Source organism: Eptesicus fuscus, chromosome 15, assembly GCF_027574615.1.
Source record: "Eptesicus fuscus isolate TK198812 chromosome 15, DD_ASM_mEF_20220401, whole genome shotgun sequence".
NCBI lineage: Eukaryota > Metazoa > Chordata > Mammalia > Chiroptera > Vespertilionidae > Eptesicus > Eptesicus fuscus.
In genome coordinates this window covers 14,335,422-14,349,142 of record NC_072487.1, presented here as the reverse complement: position 1 = coordinate 14,349,142, position 13,721 = coordinate 14,335,422, and positions in this window count along the sequence as shown.

Below are 13,721 nucleotides of genomic sequence, written 5' to 3'. Positions count from 1 at the left end.
TGAGTCAGTCAATTCCATTTTAAGAGCCACATCAATTGCAAGGTGTTTTTGTTGATTTGTTTTGCTATTGTTGTTTGTTCTTATATTAGGACTAAATTGTCCCCTGAAGCTCCTATGTAGTAGCTCTGTTTCTGAGCTCTGTAACCAACCAATGGACTCTTCTACACACAATCTTCCAATTATTTGAAAATGGCAAGCATTTCTTTAAATCCTGTCTTTTCTTTATTATGTCAAACATCCTATATATGTTTTGAACAACTCCCTGACAACTAGGATAGAACTTAGAACTTAGTTTACTTTACAAAAAAAAAATGGTCCATATTCAAAATTAGCCAGAATTCTGGATATGGTTTCAGGATATATATCACTGAAATTAAAGGGACAGTTGTAGGCCTCAATAATCTTTCCTGTGAAACCTTTCCACATAGGAGGAAGCAAGGATAATCTATATACCTTCAATACCAGATCTTCAACACCAGTCACCACATACATACTTGTCTTATCTGACAGCATGGTAGGTGTCCCCCATTTAACCCCGTCCTTTCTCCTCAGTTCTTATCTTCTTACTTCTCACCTCCTTTCTGGAGCTACAATCAGTATATCACTGCTCTAGGACTTGGGCATCTGCCTTTTTCTATTTGGAATATACTCTTAACTTGTAATCCTCCTTTAAATAACTCATTTACCACCTTGTGCTCCCCAAACTCAAATTTCATGCTACATAGTCTCAAAACACCATTGATCTCAGCATTCACAACTTGTAAAACACATCACCCATTGTGGTTTTACATTTATTCAATAGCCATCTGTCTATCCATTTAGGTTATCAACTCCATGGGGAAAATAGATTGGCATTGGTTTTGCTCATGTTTTCTCAACACTGAGCTCAAATCTTAGTTCATAGTGGATGATTAGTAAATGTTTGTTGTATCAAAGGTTAATGGATGACTGAAAAAAAATTGGAGTAAAACTTTCAGAGAGAAAGTGGGTGGTTTGGTGGCAAAAGATTAAGCAGAATGAATAAGCTGAAACTTAACTGACTCTGTGATTGTGTGTTTGTGTTTGTGGGCTTCTGCTCTTCTAGACTTCTGCTTTCCTAGATCCCTCCCATCCATCCTCTCCTTTATCGGGTAATAAGTATCTAATTTTGTTTTAAAAATATCATCTGTTCCCTACTTTCAGTCCATATGTGTTTGTTTATGTTTATGAGTAAGGGGAGGTGGCAGAATAAGAATAGAGATGAGCAAAAAGAAGTAATCTGAATCTCAATACATAAACCAGTATGTGGTATATAGAAATTGGTAGAATCTCTGAATTAGACGTTCTTAGACTCCTGGTCCCCTCCCTGGCTCACACAGTGAGACCACTGTCCTTTCCCCACTCTTGTAGAAAGCTGGAGGCTTGATGCTATGAAGAAGTCCACATTTAGAAACACAAGGCAGTCCTGAGAGTGATGGGAAGGGTGGATATGAGATGAAATGAGGAGAGGGGGATAAAATGAACGTCTTTGAAACTACCAGCACCTTTCCTAGCATGCAGTCTACCTACCATGCTTATGTCATCAGAAAGGAAACTGGAATATTCCTGTATCAGGTCCTCAGAGAATTATAGGTCAAGAGATGATTAGATGTGCAAGAGATTTAATGGGGAAAGGACTATGGAGATAGAGGGGAAAAAAGGGGATTGGAGAAAGGGTCTCAGACAATAGTACAGTTGTAAGAAAGTTTTGGTCAGGCCAAAGGGGAGTTCTTTAACCAAAGTGGTTAATGAAAGAAATTCCATATTGTACATGAGGCAGACAACAGAGAGCTGAAGAAAAAGTTGAAGTCTAAGTCATTCTGGACTTCTGCTCTTCTAGATCCCTCCCATCCATCCTCTCCTTTATCAGGTAATAAGTATCTAATTTTGTTTTAAAAATATCATCCGTTCCCTACTTTCAGTCCGTATGGTTTAGGTGTGGCTGGTTCTCCCCCAGGCATAACGCCATACATGTGACCCAGACTTGACAAATGAGGGCCTGCCATTCCCCAGGATACAATATTCAGTTCAGGGACAGGGAGATAGGGACCTAACAAAATCAGCCCCAAAAGACCCAAATCTGAGTTTTTCTTTTTTGGTTTTTGGGACTAAACAGAAAGAGGTTTTCAATCTATACACTTGCTAAAATCCTGCAATGTAAGCCAGAAAGTTTTACTACCACAAGTGGAGGAGCAATTAAAAAATGAAGCTACCACAGAGGAAAGTTAAGCTCAAGGAAGGAGAAAAGCTGGAGAGAGTAACACCTGGATTTAGAAGTGCCTGGGCTTACAGGTACAACCAGCCAGGAATTCTCCCTTTGCAAAAATTGAAACTGCCTTTAAAAAAAAGGCTACAGTTTTTCAGGTTACTGAATAGAAAGTTAATATTTTGAATTCTGACAATGTTGAAATACTAGAATAAATTTAGAAGGGAAAGAGAGAAAAGATAGCATATTTGGTTTTATATCTCTCTATTTTTAATACAAAGGTATTAGACAAAATTTAAAGTAGGTTAATCAAGTAATAGAAATGTAAGTATGCTGGAAGATATATAAATGTGAATCTAAGATAAATAATAAAATATAATGTGGTGGTAGAAGTGAGGGGAAAGAGAATCTTGAAGATACATACAGAGTCCATCAATATTAATTTAGAAATAGAGATTAAGTACAGCATATTCTCATTTACTGTTGGTGAAAGTCACTGTTACCACAGCATCTATAGAGAGCAATTTGGATTTTTTTTTAATTTTAGAGAGAGAGAGAGAGAGAGAGAGAGAGAGAGAGAGAGAGATTTTGTTGTTCCACTTATTTATACATTCATTGGTTGACTCTTGTATGAGCCCTGACGAAGGATCAAACCTACAACCATGGAGTACCAGAATGACGCTCTAATCAACTGAGCTACCCAGCCAGGGAAGTGGAAAGTTCTTTATCTCCTGAAATTAAAAATGTATATATTTGCCCTAGCCAGTGTAGCTCAATTGGTTGAGCATTGTCCCATGCACCAAAAGGTCTCCAGTTCAATTCCTGGTCAGGGCCCATGCTCACATTGTGAGTCTGGTTTAATCTCCATCAGGGTTGAATACTGGAGGCAATTGATCAATGTTTCTCTCTCTGTCTCTAAAATCAATAAAGACATATATTTTAAAAAATATTTGGTTCAGAAGTTCTTCTAAGAATTTATTCTGTGGACATATTTGCAAAAGTACATAATGAAGTTTGCAGAAATACACTTAATGTGGCACTTTTCTAGTAAAAAAATGAAAAAACTTAAATATAAATCCACAGGATATATATTGAATGTATTATACTGTGAGGTAGTTACAATGGATGAGAATATTCTAATAGAATGGTAAGCAATAATACTATATGAAGCATATATTTTAAGTGGAAAAAAAAAACAAGATGTAGAATAATATATAGAATATGTTATTAGTGGACAAAATAATGTATAGATCCTTTCAAATATATAAAATCTCTGTAATAAATTTCAAAACACACACACACACACAAAAAAAAAAAACAAAAACAACACAAAAAAAAACTATTAATAGTGGTTGCTCCATGAAGACAAATTAGATTACTAGAGGTCAGGGAACGAAGGGAGACTTATTTCATCCATTTATTCTTTTGACCTTTACATTTTATAGTATATGCAGGTATTATCTATTCCAAAAATAAGCAATCTATTTTAAAAATGAGCAAGCAGAAGCAGAGCCAGAGGACTGCATCAGTGAGACTGGAAAGGAGCAGTCAGCGGGGATGGCTAGAAGCACTGGGAAATGCTGCTGCAGAACCCAAAACCATTTTACGGAGGAAGATGTGATAAACAATTTCAAAGAGGTCAAGTAAGGTAAAGTTGAAATGTTACTCTTTACAATCACAATCGCAAATAATGTCTAATAATGCAAAGGGGTTTTACAACAAATTATATCATCAAAACAAAGTGGCAGAGAAGCTGTGGTACCAAGGCTAAACTGTGGGCGCATGGTCTCAAGGCGAGAACAGAGCACATGAGCAGATTCTCAGGAGTGTGGAGGGAAGAGCAGATTTCAGGATGTTTGTACTAAGTGGGTTCTGCTCGATTGCAAACCTGAAAAGGAATTAAATTTGATCCATCCCAAAAAAAGGAGGGGGGAGAGATGATGATGATGATGATGGTGATGGTGGTTTTGGGCCCAGAACTAAATTAAACACTACATATAATTTTATAATAAATATAATTTGCCTTCAAAAAGCTCACACTGAACTTAAAACACATCTTTTATTCCATCTCTCCATACTGAACTATGAAAGCATCCATTTATTTTCAAATTATATATATATATATTTTATTTTCCTCCTGTGAAATCAGGTTCTGAGTTCTCCATGTCTTGTTTGCCCATTCCTGGGGTTTCTACACAAACATTTATCAAATTCCTGCCACCCAGATAACTCAGTAATTTCTTGTAAAAAAAGTAAGTTGGTTTGGAGAAATGCTATTTTTGATCTTGGCTGGGAGAGCTGTGCTGCAAATGTGCAGTGTCTATGGGTTACAGAAAGGTGAGTGAGCTCTCTCTTAGTCTGCTCCTAAGCAAGAGAGAGAAAGTTGCCACTTATGTAGAGGATATATATATTTTAATCTAAATTTATTCCTAAAGCATCCTCTCAGGGTTACACTAGTTATTACATCTCTAGTTACATTTGCAGTTGCTCGAGACTTAAAGTGACTGAGCAGAGGATCAGGAATTATAATGCCTTTCATTCTGAACATGTAATTGCCTCCAGTATGCTTTGCTCTCTACACTTGAACTGCAGGTGGATAAACTACTGCATGTGTGTCAAATCTTCAGCTTAATATTGTTTTATTAGTTTTTACTATTAATACATGTTTCTATTCGTAGTCATCTGCCAAAGTTTAAATTAAAGCTATACTAAATCTTGCACATCAAATATTTCATAAAATGCTTATATCTTAAATGCATCCCCCGATGTGCCCATAGAGGCAAGGGGAGGGGTCGGGGATACCAGATGTGTGTGTGTGTGAGACCATTTTATCTTCTACATTTTCTATTCAGAAGCTTCTGTCACAGCAATAATAAATGTATCAAAATATTTAAAACATTTGTTTTAAATTATCCACTGCTCCCTCTCTGTTTGACTAACTCTAGAATACAAGCTACAGAAAACAAAATCAATGACCTACATGTGAAAAAAACATGCTTTTCAGTACATAAAAGGAATTACTTCAAAAATAGGGTGTCTCAAGTATATATTTCTCATCATATGAGCCCTTGGTTCTTATGAATTTTAGACAATGTTTTTAAATAGAAGTTTAGGACTTTGTTATATTAGAATGATAGCAACACTCAACTCCCAATCCTCTGTCTTCTGGCTTGTTTCTCCAGGGTTCAGTCCAGGGCTAACTTACATTTTTTATTTTTTCACCATTTTTCCACCTGCCATTTTCTGTTATCCTCTCAACCACCAACTAGAAAGGGTTAGCTATTTATATCTTATTCTTTTTCTCAACCACCTGGAACTACTAAAATCCTATCATATATACCTTTCCTTTCTTGGTGAAAGTATTCAGCAGACTCTGTTAGGTAGAATTCCTAAGGAGGTTTGAGGAAAAAAATAAAATTATGTGTCATTGGTTAAGTAGAATGACCCCATGGTGTGCACGCTATTGGAGAGAAAATAAATTGGGTGGTTTATTTAATGTTGATAATATACAAGTTTCCCAGTTATTCCCTCCATGCCCCAAAAGATGGTCTGAAGAAAAAACATTTAATTTGGCATCCCAAATTAAAGCCATGATAGTTCATATGTGTAGCAGAAAAGCAAAATATGTGAATTTTCTCCCAATAGTACCAGGAGAAATTTGTTTACAACAATGAAGATTGAAATCTTGATTATTACTTTCAATATTGGCATTGATAGCATATGTAGTAAAGAAGATGGGATAATTTTTAACTTTTTAAAATTCACACTTGATAAATACTTTGAATGGCTACATACATATTTTTAAATCAAGTCCATAATGTTTAATTGTTCTTTGCTTTCCTTGTTGTTAAACTTTCTTTTCACATAGTCCAGAATTTTTGGTGAAAATTTAATAGATTCCCAAAGGTATTATGCTCATCCAATATTGGAAGAGGGGAAAACAAGAATAGCAAAAGCATGTATAACTCTAGACAATCCTCCAATAACATTTAAACATACTTCTGTAAAAAACAGTATAGTCAAGACAGTTTTCATTGAAAATAAGAAATGCTTTTTCCTAATAATTATTTGGCTTTTATTAGCATTTAATCCATTCAACAAATACTTGTGAACTCCTATGTGTTACCAAGAAACAAGAATCAAATATTTCTGTTTAGAAAACATGTGCATGCAAGTCATGGCTAGCATTTTGAATTAAATAAAAATTGACTTAGGTTCCACATACACTCTAATCAAAAGAATTGTTCATGTATCTTGAGAGTCTCAGTTTGTTAATCTTTGTTCTGATATATTTCTTTCATTGGTTTGATGTGGAGGGTCATTATAAGTTCCATTTTCTCCAAAGTTGGCTCTTTTTAGTTCTTGAAAGCCCATGCCAGAACAAACAAACAAACACAAATTCTAAAGGAAAGGACTCAAAATTCAGTCCAGATATTTCCCATCTTAGTCATTTGCTTACAAAGTCTGGTTAGAGAGAAAGGTCCCCTGGCACCCAGAATGATGGAAAAATGTTCTTATGTGAGTTTATATTTTATAAAAGAGCACCATTAAAGACCACAAGCCATTGAGCATAAAATAGCAAAATATAAAAAACAAAACAAAACAAAAACCTGACCTGTGTTAGACAGAAGAATGCTCATTAGAATGATAAAGGATTTGTAATGACATCCATGTCTCTACAAAGGATCCATTTCAGCCATATTTCACTCTGGCAATTAAACTTGTCATGGAAATTTATTCAAAGCTTGGAAAAAGCCAAAGAGATTGTTGGGGGTATTTTCGATATAGTGCCGGGAGTAGGATTGTCTGATTTTCTAAGATGTGTACCATTGTTTGACTGCAAGTGTACTATTTATTGGAATACTTTACAATTCTGTAATATTAAAGATTAATTTTTAGGAAATATATAGGCATACGTGATTCTTGTCTAAGAGCATTGCAAATAATCCTGTCTAAGAGTGTTGAAAATGATTCTTCAGCAACAACATTTAAATAGTTTCTGGTCACAAGGAAAAGTAACTCACAGGTTACTCTTTCTTGTCTAGTAGATATCAACCATATAGTCATACATCTATTAGCAAATTTATTTCCACATTTCTTTAACTGAAATACTATAAAAATCCCAATATCTAAAATTCTTCTTCAAGCCAGCATTAATAACTTACTGGTTCTTTCATTAGTGTTAAATAAAACTCTGACATGTTCATTTTACATTGTTAGGAGAGTCATATTTTTAACTTTTTAAAAATTATACTTTAGCACTCTTACGAACAAGAGTCTTTGACTAATGAAATAGCCCTCCAGTGATGAGAGCAGGAACAAAAGCCTGATCATAGGAACACAGAATAAGCTGGCAGGCAAATAGAAGATACTCAAATTAGAAAGCAAGTAACAAAGCTACAATTAAACAAGGAGGAAATAAAGGAATCCAGTGTCTTAGGGCAATAGAAGAGTCTTGGGGCTCCATGACACCTAAGTGGTGAGCAAGGCAGGCTTCTCACCGAGGACGCTGATAAAGAGCATCAAAGCGGCTTGCTATCTACCTTCAAGTGGTGTTTTGCAAATATACAGAAAAGAGAAGTGGAATGTTAAAGGGCTATTTGTAAGTAAATGTGAAGCATTTCCAGAAAATACCATGTAAGAGTTTAAGAGCACAGGCTTCCAAGACATAGAGAACTGTCTCATTTATCAAATATTCTTACAAAATGTAAGCTTATTATTTAAATTTTCTTGGCCTCTGCTTACTTATTTCTAAACAGAGGGAAATGAACTATATAACTCTTGGACTTGAAATGAATGTTAAATTCGAAAATGTATGTAAGGCGCTTAGCACAGTGTCATGCACATATAAATAAAGTAACTCGATACATGTTAGCCCTTATTATTTTTAATGCTGTGGGAGATTTTTGAAAGGTGACAGAAAATTAAAGACAAGAAGCCATCAAACTTCAAATGTTATTGTGATCTCATTGTATGTAGAGGCTGGTGGATCCTAGGGTAACTGGACTGCGTGGATACTAAGATAGACACAGACACTGGATGCTACATCTGCCATGAATAAAGGTATTTAACAAAGAGCAATTATGATCCAGATATGAGAATGCAATCCTATGTAATAATACACAAATATGCAAATTGACCATACCTCCGACACACCCACAAGCCATGCCCACAAGCCACACCCACCATCCAATCAGAGCGAGTATGCAAATTAACCCAAACCAAGATGGCTACAGCCACAGAGAGCAAGGTTTCCTAGGTAACAGAGGAAGCCAAGCTTTCCTCCTGCCCTTGCCAGGCCTAAGCCTCCACTCAAGCAACAAAGTTTCAATTATAGAAGGTAAACAAATTCAAACAAATGATGGCAGAATGGAGCTTGAGAGAGCAGGCTAGGGTTGTCGCCGGCAACAGGGGAAGCAAAACTTTCAGCACACCCTGGCCGGGCCCAGGCCTCTGCTTAAGGCTACAAAGTTTCAATTATAACCCCAACACAAATGGCTGCCGGCCTCGGAGGGAGCCCCAGGCTTGGCTCTGCTCCAGGCTACAAAGTTTCAATTGTAGAAGGAAAATAAATTCCAGATACCAGGGCCTCCGCTTGGGTTGCCAGGGGGTGTGGCCAGCCTGCAAACCACCACAGGCCCCTCGCTCAGGCCGCCCCACACCCCAAGGGAACCCCCACCTGATCCGGGATGCCCTTCAGGGCAAACCAGCTGGCCCCCACCCCTGTACCAGGCCTCTATCCTATCTAATAAAAGAGTAATATGCAGATTGATTATCACTGCAACACACAATATAGCTGCCCCCATGTGGTCAAAGATCCTGCCCCCATGTGGTCAAAGATCCTGCCCCCATGACACAAGATGGCCACCACAAGATGGCCAGCAGGAGAGGGCAGTTGGGAGGCACCCGGCCTGCAAGGGAGAGCAGTTGAGAGGGACCAAGCCTGCAAGGGAGGGCAGTTAGAGGTGATCAACCCTGCAGGAGAGGGCAGTTAGGGGTGACCAGGCTGGCAGAGGAGGAAAGTTGGGGGCAAACAGGCTGGCAGCAGAGTGGTTAGGGGGTGATCAGGCTGGCAGGCAGAAGTGGTTAGGGGCAATCAGGAAGACAGGCAGGCAAGCAGTTGGGAGCCAGCAGTCCTGGATTGTGAGAGGGATATCCGACTGCCCGTTTAGGCCCGATCCGGGATCTGGCCTAAACAGGCAGTCGGACATCCCTTGAGGGGTCCCATATTGGAGAGGGTACAGGCTGGGCTGAGGGACAACCCCCCTCTGTGCACGAATTTCGTGCACCGGGCCTCTAGTACTACAATAAAATCCAGACTGGATAACAATAGTGTGAGACATATTAGAACAGATCTGGAAAAATCTAGCAAGTCAAAAAAGTTCAACAAGACCAGAAGTGAAACATTCAGGTTGACTAATAATATTTTTCTATCACTAGTAAATTGTAAGCTTATATCTAAATCTTTCTTAAAAGTTTTTTTTTATGTATAATTGTGCTTATGTTAGAGAAATACATGTCATGTTGTCAGGCCCCTGTATGTTCAGTCATGATATTATCTTCAAAAAAAGCCATTCTGGACGTAATCTGCTATTGCAGTAGACAGATAAATGAAAAGAACCCATGATTTCACTCACATGTGGAATCTAATAAACAAAATAAACTGATGAACAAAATAGATCCAGAGATATAGAAGCATAGAACAAACTTACAAATTGCAGAGGGGATTTGTGGGAGAGAGACCGATTAACTAGTGAACTTATATGCATATACAGTATGTGTAGCCCATGGACAAAGGCAGTAGAGAGGTGAAGGCCTGAGAGGAGTGGGTGCAGGGTGAAGGGAGTCAATGGGGGAAAAAAACAACAACAAAGGGGACATCTGTAATACTTTCAACAATAAAGATAAATTTAAAAAAGAAAAGAACACATTACAGAAAGGTGTGAGAAGAATTGGAGGATTACGGAACTGAATACGTAGCAGACATCAGAATATAAATATCTGTTCTCACTATACATGATTTTATAAATCATGACAACATGGCAATGTTGGAAGCATCCACTTATCCTTCTAGTCTCAGCCAAAATCTGATTTCTAGAACAACAGAAAGAGATCAAATGACCATTTTTAACTGAATAAGATTTAGGATAAACAAAACAAATAGCAAAATCCTCTGAAGATTCTGTCTATTGGCTTGATATCATTAGGATTTTCTCAGTCTGTATTGTGCCAAAAACTCAGTTCCAAAAAATACTTTTCTTTGAACACAATGCTGCAAACAAGTAAAACAAATAACTCAATGTGCTCTGATGTACTCTGTTCATAACAAATGGAAACAACAGAATCTTAGCTTGGGTCCTCTTCCCAATCTCGTACTTACTTTGTTTCAGATAAAGTAGAAGAATACATATTAATTTGGGAGCCACTTTGGGCTTAAACTGAGAAAGAACTGCTATCCATTGTGACCTATGCATTGAAGCTATAAAAAATTCAATGGCCCTCACCAGTTTGGCTCAGTGGATAGAGCTTTAGCCTGCAGACTGAATGGTCCTGGGTTCAATTCCCATCAAGGGCACATGCTCGGGTTGCAGGCTCAATCCCCATAGTGGGCATGCAGGAGGTAGCCGAGCAATGATTCTCTCTCATCATGGATGTTTCTGTCTGTCTCTTCCTCTCCCTTCCTCTCTGAAATCAATAAAAATATATTTTAAAACAATTCAATGTTCCTGAGAACCAAGAGGCATGATGGGATTTCCATGGAATGAAAAGAGAATTTCTATGGAATGATCTAAGAGAGTTCTTTCCAAGATCCCTTTCAAGGTTCTTTCCATTCCCCTGTCTAAGGTTCTATTTCTCATATTTAAATATTGCTAGATTTATTTGATAATTTAGGTATATCATATTTCATAGTATTCTCTTCAGATATTTTTAACATTTCCATGTTAAATTGGAAATAAAAAAGTTGCTGAAGTAGGGTGAAATAAAAGCTGTGTTAAGATAGTAAACCAAACCTATTTTACTCTTAATAGTATAAACTGTCAAAAGAAATAATTTAAAAGTTATATGTTATAATCAATCCTGATTAGCACATTTGGAAAACCAGCAATTCTGATCTCAGTAAAATCTGAAGGAAATGCATAAGAAAATATAAAAACCTTTAAAAACAAGAAAATTGATGACCATAAAACTGAACTGCTATGAGAGATTACAGTAAATTTGATGTCTATTTTTAAAACAATGTCCCACTTTATTTAAATATGAGCCTTCCATTCCCCCAAGTGCAATTCTTGGATAGGAAAGATTAAAAGCAATTTAACTGAAAATGTTCTAATTCTCAAAGTGTAGACTTTGAAATAACTCTGAGAACGAATTTTTAAAAAGATAAACAGATCAAGTCCCCAACCACAACTGGCCAGGCAAAGAGAAATAATATGCTTTCTTGCCATGTAAATATGTCATATCTTTGATTATCAAATCTGAAAGTAATACAGTTGAGTAAAAATATTTGATTATGATGTTCATACACAGCTACCTTTGCCCATTGTTTAAGTAGCAACATCCTCTGATGTTAGTGTGTTGATGAGGTTTTCTTTTTCTCTCTTAATGTTTCTATTGCATTTTCTTTACAGGATAGGAAGGGGGAAAAATTAAGCATTTCAGGGGGGAGGAGGAGACTAACATCCAGACAGTGGCTGCAGAAGATAATGGATGGACTAACTTTTTTCATTTTTAATCACATGGACTAGATAAATAATTTAAAAACCTTAGATATATAATGCTTTCAAAGAAGGGAAATGGACCAGGTTTCCAAAGATATTGACTTGCAAAGTGCTATATGCAGTGGCAAAGTATTAAATTTTAAATATTCTGATCCTAATCTTTACATTACAGACTATCTGGGTATTGATTGGAGCAGTATGTTTTCTTTCTTCTACCAAAGGCCATTTACAGATATCACTAGCTGTCATTCTGTGAAATGCATTATTGCACGACCATTATCTACCCGCATAATCAGAATCTCTCTGTTAGCTTTATAAGTTTTTTAAATTCATAAAGATTGATATGTGGTGCTAATTTTCATAAAGAAAAGTTTCCTGTGTATTTATTTTTCACTGGAGTTAATAAGTATTATGATGACTACTCAGTTCTTAATTTGAATATTGAAATTGGAAATCTGCTGTTGCTAAAACTTCTTTCAGAGTAAAATGCAAAATATGTTAACTTTTATAAGGACAGAGCGATGACTTTAAATCATTAGATCAGCCCCCAAATGAAAAAAAAAAAGATGAGCAAATTCATAGCAAGCTCTCTGTGTGCTGTTATTAGAAAGTGAGGATTTGCTATGAAAGCATTTATTGATTTACTAGAAGCCTGGTGCACGAAATTCATGCACTCGGGGGCGGGAGAGGGGGGCTCCCTCAGCCCAGCCTGTGCCCTCTCTCAGTCTGGGAGCCCTTGGGGGATGTCTGACTGATGGCTTAGGCCCGCTCCCCACCACCGCTGCTGCGCTTGCCAGCTGTGAGCTCGATGGTCAGTGCGCATCATAGCGACCGGTCATTCTGCTGTTAGGTCGATTTTCATATTAGCCTCTTATTATATAGGATAAGGTAAACAGTATATATATACACATATGTTTTCAATTACTCCCAAACTATATTCTTTAATAAGGATTACAATTAATGTAGTTTCAACTATTTATAGTGTTGATGGCCATATCAGGTGTAAGTCTTTTTCCCTTTGTACAAAACACAGGAACCATGAATAATGTCAAAGTAAAGCTGACTTATTGTATAATCATCAACTTAAAATAATTGCATTAATAGCATTATTGGCTAGTGCTAAAATGAATAAGTGGTATTTCAGTATCAACCCTTCAACATGCTAAAAAAATAAAAATTAGATGAAAGGACACAAAAGTAAGAAGAGCAATTTTTAAACTTAAGGGTCCATGGAAATACTTCCATAAACTATCTATGTTTAAGGCCAGTACAAGCACCATGATTCCACTGTTAAAACAATTAATTTGTATATTTTATATTTTATTAAGTCCTACTTACTAACCAAGATTTTGCTCTTCCCTATTCCTGACTCTAACCTCATATCATTAACTCTGCCTCTGATCTTATATCTGAGCTCTATCATAAGAACTACAGGGAAGCTGTCCTTGTTTTTCTTGACTTGATATAATATGCAATTCCTAACTCCATGTAATCCTTCATTAAGTTATTCACCACAGTTTCAAGGCCATGTTTAGTTCTGTAATCTATAATAATAAAAGCATAATATGCAAATCGACCGAATGACCCAACAGCAGAATGACCATCCAGCTGACCTTCTGGACAACCACGCTACTACATGCACTGGTGCCATGTCAGCCAAGGTGGGTGTGATGCGATTGGTTAAGGGTGCCCGTCATTGCCTCATGATTGCCCCGCAGAGGGAGGCCCAGGCCACCCTCTGTGGGGTGATCGATGGGGGGGGGGGGATCTGCAATTGA